A 5922-nucleotide genomic window follows, 5' to 3' on the forward strand; every position below is an offset into this window, starting at 1 on the left:
AGCTGATCACAGATTTTCCGCCATGATCTGGATTATTTGAGTTCCTTTGCAATGAGATGCTGTAGTTCTGTGCTTTGCAGATGACTTTCAGTTCTGAGGAATAACTGGAAACCTTCACCTTTGAAAGATCTCGTGTTTAAAATCCTGAAGTCTCCAGTTAATAATAGAAATAGACTATGTTGACAATTAGCGTGATGAATAGAGCAATGGTCCTTGAGTGGAAAGCTCATGGAATCTTCTTTCCTTTATACACTTTCTCTCTTCACATGGGGAAAGCTGCTGTGCATCTTCCTTCCTTTGCACAGGTATTACTGGATGGCATAAAGAACAGGAGTAGTGAGGGGGAAAAAATATTTAGAACTTAAACATGCTTAATAAACACAACAGTCTTACTTCTGAAGTCTTAAAACAGAAAATTTAAGTTCTGGAACCTAAATTATCTGTTTCAGATTATTATTTTAGATTATAAATATGGAGAATGGAAGTCTTCAGGTCTAAGGCATCATGTAGCTCATAAGAAAGCAGAGGGGCTAGGACTGCCCTCTACTTACCACTGATGGAATACCTATATCAGCCTATCAACAGTTGTTTTGCGGTGTTACTGTTTAAAGTTACTGTTTGCACCTTATGGGCATCAGAAGATCAGACAAGGAACTGAAAACATAGAATTAGATTAATTGGGTAAAATTGAAGGTTCATCTAGTTTCACTCCTGTCTCTTGAAGTCAATCAATAGTGGAAGTCTGTGGGGAGTATAACAACAACAGAAGAGCATGGGGAGGCATTTCCAGGATACTCTTCTCAGACATAAGTCTGTGTAACAAAATAATATACGTTTCCTGGTGTGACGCTTCATAGGTGTGCTATGGACCTGCAAACCTGTGCCAGCTTTTGGAGCTGAAAATAAGGTATAAAATGTTTTCTAAACCCTTGGGAAACTCCCAAAACTTGCATTGTTCTTTTGGATTACAGGTTGAGGATGGTGATCCTTCACCCTTTGGCACTAGAAGACTGCAGAGCAGATCCTCCTCTGTGGGCAGTTCTGTTGTTAGTTGTTCTGTTAGTTTTGTACTTTAGTGAGAAATGTCACTGGTGACCACAAGTGACACGGTCAATATGTTCCCAGAAGACATTCCTAAGAGTTGGGAAGGGCTGGTATGCAGTCCTGATGTTGTCTTTCTTCACCTAAAAACAACAGAAAAAGTGCTTCTTGCACTCCATTTACTGTTGTCCTTTCTCTTTTAGGCAGCTTTATTGCAAATATTCTTTTTTTTTTTTTTTTTGGAGGGGGGTAATTTATTTCTGTTTTCTCTTTTCAGAGTGCTGAAGTTTAAAGTTGATACTTCTCAGTTCCTAGGTATTTTGTTTTACGTTTTGTTTTGTTTTAAATAGCATTGTGATTATTTGTTGGGAATCATCTCCTGATGATGTGTTGAATCTAGAATCTATCCAAACTTTACATCTGGCTATCTGTAAACATTTTACTGTGTCAGCAACCCCTCAACTGCTGATAAACTACCTGTGAACAAAGAAAAAAATGGGGCTATCTGAAGTCACTCCTTTCATCATTTTACCTCTTTCTAACTCTAAAACTGCTAGCAGCTATTCCAGTTTGTGACTGCGAGACAAGCTGTTAACGCAACCTTTGTCATTTCAGTTTTTCACACTTTCTTCTTTGTAACAGTCTTTGCCATTTCAATTTTTCGCACGTTTGTGTGTGTGCTTGTCTTCATACAGTACATGAGCTGTAACTCACTGAAGACTCATGTTGGCAGGCACCTGCCATGGGCCGTTCATTTGTCAGAACATACTAGTTTTAAAAAAAAAAAAAAGTAAAAATAAAATAGGCCCACCTCCAGCCCTGGGAGTGGGAAAAACAAGCCAACAAAAACTGGCTGCAGTCAGTGCTGTGGTTTGTGCTCATGCAGTGCCAGGTTGTTGCAGTTCATCAACCAGACTGAAGTTGGAGAACACCCCTTTGCTGTCCTGTTTCACTGGGGGTCATCAGTTGAAAGACTGTTTCTGTTGCCTGTTAAAGAATAATAATTGTAGCAGTGAACTTCAAGTGTATTTGGAGGAGGTATACAAGGGATGAAGGATGTATGGTAAAGGTAACAAAAAGAGAACTTGCAGATGTTACATGAATATAATCTCCTAGCATTTATCGCACCTCTTGTGACCATTTTACAGCAGCCAGAACCATCACCTACTGCCAAAAAATGGGACAAGAGCTAGTGAGAATGTTTTGGTTAGATTTGGAGGTCTGAATATCAACCTTAAAACTCACAGGGAAGAGTGATGAAAGATAATGTTTCACTGTCTGCTGGCACAACTTACAGGTGATCTCTAAGAGATACTGTCTTCTGCAGGAGAGCTTACAAATATGAAATTAAACAGCTGTGCTCCAGATGTATTGATCTGTGTGAGTGTTAGAGCTGACTTAAAATGGCAGATTATGGAGAGGGTGAACTTGGGAGTAAATGACTCTAGTGCAATACAAAACCCCCTAATTTTCCTTTAAATTTGAGAGAAGCTTAAGCAAGAATTTTTATCACGTAAAAAATTGCTTGAGCTTAATCAATTTCCCAAATAAAAAGCCAAAACCAAAACCTTAATTTGTATTTGAGAGTTAGCAGCTGTTGCTGTTAGTCAAGAGAAGTGAATTGTATTTTTCAGTTCTGAAAGATCTTTCTCTCTTTAGCAAACCCAAGCCACAAATAAACCCTTTCAAACGTCTACTTCTTTTGATAGTGTCATAGTGGCAGTATAATCCAGAAGCAGATTTTGTGTTAGGACATTAAAAAACCTTACTTTTCAAATTTCTAATTAGAGGTGTCTACCTGGAAAATCTAGATGAAGACTTGCAAGAAGAACAGTTCAGAGAATATCTAGATAATTTTGGCAGTAGCTTCTATTTAACATGTTGCATCATTTTTGCCTTCTGGATTGGTGACATATGTATGCAGTGATGTGCTTTGAGTTTAAAAGCTTTGTCTGGAACTTCTAGAGTGGACACATTTTTCTTTTAATTCCAAATGGAAGGTATTAAAACAGTTCAGCTTCTCATATTTGTTCATTACAAAGCCCTGTGCTTCTAGCACTAAACATTGTACCCTATGCATAAGCATTTTTGCCAGTATTTTTATTGAAATAATGACAGGTGGGTCAAAGGCAGTCAGAGGACTTGTGTGTATGTTTTAGAACCTTTTTGAGTTTTTTTCCTTGATTCTTAAAGAAAGTGCAATCGCTTCTGCCATTTTCTGTGGCCCTTGCTGGTCCTCTTCTTTGTGCAAGCAGCTGCTCTCATTTGCCTCCTTCAGCAACCATCAGGCTTTGTCTCAGGCTGCTGCCTAGCTCCAGTAATTATAATAAATTCTTTACAGTTTTGGATTCAGAAAATAAGATCTTCAGTCATTGGGCAGTAGTTGAGATGGAACAAATGGCTAATAGAAATGGGTTAATATTTAATTTTTATTCCAGTGGTTTTACTTTGAAGCCTTGTATGATGGTGTTCAATAATGAATATTTCTCTGTATCTTCAAGTATTTTTTGCATAGAAGACATGGTATATTAGAATTCGGGAGGAACTGCATTTCAGTTAAACCTCCCTGGAGATCTCTGAGAGCTACTCGAAGCTGAAGTACCACCAAGTGAAACAGTAATCAGTGGGTCATCAGTATAAATGTTCTTGGTCAGTTTGGGAAGGAACAGTTCATGTTGAAGCAAGACTTGGAAAATGGGCCAAGCAAGAGTCACTGAACAATATGGGCATTAGGCATAGGTTCACTGAGGCCATGCTTGTTTGGGGAAAAATGCAGATGAACAGAGGAAATGGACAGGAGAAGCCTAGCTGGGTCCTTGCAACTCTGGAACTTGGGAGATAATGCAAACCAAATGAATCCTAAAAGTTCATCTGATTTGTTTGCTGTGTAAGAGAAAATTAAAGCAGTCTGAATATACATGTAAGCTGTACGTGTTCTATTATATTTCTTCATTCACTTAAGAAGGTTGCTGGCTTTTATTTTTAGCTAAAAAAATGCTTGAAGGTAAGATTACTAAATGCTGGTAATGAGCTGTTATAAATTGATGGGCTGTTTCCTGGTTCCAACCTGAGCATAATAGTTGAACTTCGAAAGAGATGAGGGTGATTTAAGACAGGGCACAGGTGAAATTATCCCTATGGTCTTGATGTGCTGTTGACTTCTGAATGTACAAGATTTATTTTACTGGGGCATTTAATTTTGAAAGCTTTCTGCTGTGTCTCCGAAGTTAATTATACTACACAAAGGTATTCAGTGGGGTGGGTGTGGGTGCCAAGACAAATTCCTAAATAAATAAAAAAACACCTGCTGAAACCTTGCATGTTTGTTCTTCTCTTTTTGTAATAGCGCTTAGCTCTTCCACCTTCTCTGAGTCTAGCTGATTGTGAAATCCTGTGGTGCCCTCCGGTGGATAAATTGTAAGTAAACATATTGGCCTGTTTGGAATAGGGCTCATGAAACCCACTCAGAAAACCAGCAACAACAGCGAAAGTTCTAAGAGTATTCAGAAAAAAAAAATCTAGATTGTGAATTTTGGTAGACGTACGAGTGTGCAGTATTACTGAATGGTTTCTATGTAGGGAGCAGTCTGAGTTCCTCTTGCATTTTAACGTCCTCAAATTTGCTCTTGACTGCCTGAAAATCAATTTTACGTTGTTTCCTAAAGACTTGAGGGTTTTCTGTATTGATAAACATGCACCTATCGTTATGTGCCTTCTTAACTTAATATGGATTGCCCCATCTTTACAGAACTAACAGCCATTTTCTATTCCCAAACTTTTAATGCACAGTCTTCAAATTGAGATGCTAGATATGTGTTAAAAAACCCAACAAAACAAAAGCTGAAAAGATGGTAGTTTGGATACCAGGATAGTTTAATAAACTTAAGAAACCCACAAAGGATTAAAATCTGAGCAAAGACTACTGTGCCTGGGAGAGCTCTGTAGAAGCTATAGAGCACAGGATGAGAAGATCTGGATGAATTACTCTTCCCCCCCCACCTTCTTATACACTACTGGAAACTTCTAGTCTTGTCTTCATTGTCTTTTCTGTTATTCTGTTTTCTGTGAGGGATGTTAGTTATGATGTCTTACTGAAGAGACCACAGCATTATACTGCACTTTAAGATTGCTGTGTGGTAGTATAATTCTTAGGACACTTTCTACATAAATATTTGATTTTGTTTACATGGGGATTTTTTCTAGAATGGACAGAAGGGGAGGGAGGTGACTCTAGACAATCATTGACAATTGGTACAAATCATTGAGAGCAAAATTCAGAATTAGTCTTGAGTCTAGTTGTGTGCCCAGATAACTTGAAAAACTTACACAGTGATCAGCAATATGTCAAAATCAAAATAAGTTGCTAAGATTAAAGGAGTCTTTTCTCTAGAGAGATCAAGATGGGGTTTTTTTTTTGTGTTCTTTATTTGTTTTTAATCGATGATGACTGGAGTAGTGTGGTAAGTTGTAGAAACAAAAGATTTTGTAACTTAAAGCAGGTGATACACCTTTCTAGTCTGTCTAAAGTCCAGAAGTGCAGTGTTCGTACTGATATGACTGCTGTTTTTGTATTCGGAAGGTAGTTCTGAGAACATACTGAATTGCTCTGTATAGACAATGAGAGAGGCATTGTAGGCTCTAAGTTATGTGATGGCCTAATTTAAAAAATGAAACAGCTTTAATGAACTGTTTGTAGAAATACATGATGCACTTAAGATAGCCTTTGTATTGTTTATTATAATAAACTTTTTTATGCTTTTACCACATTTGCTTTTGCTAAATTAGTGGTCTTTGTTGTTGTGGTTTAACCCCAGCGAGCAACTAAGTACCACACAGCTCCTTGCTCACTCCCCCTGCCCCAGTGGGATGGGGGAGAGAATC

General features: G+C 38.0%; 1 long non-coding RNA gene across 1 annotated transcript; it reads left to right on the forward strand.

Annotated features, from left to right (window-relative positions):
- The first annotated feature begins 1315 nt into the window (after window positions 1-1315).
- On the forward strand, window positions 1316-4225 carry LOC103923953. Its single transcript, XR_663956.1, has 2 exons — window positions 1316-1356; window positions 2832-4225. It is a non-coding gene; the product is annotated as an uncharacterized LOC103923953 (long non-coding RNA).
- The last annotated feature ends 1697 nt before the right edge of the window (window positions 4226-5922 follow it).

Source organism: Pygoscelis adeliae, unplaced genomic scaffold (genome assembly GCF_000699105.1).
Source record: "Pygoscelis adeliae isolate BGI_AS28 unplaced genomic scaffold, ASM69910v1 Scaffold159, whole genome shotgun sequence".
Taxonomy (NCBI): Eukaryota; Metazoa; Chordata; class Aves; order Sphenisciformes; family Spheniscidae; genus Pygoscelis; species Pygoscelis adeliae.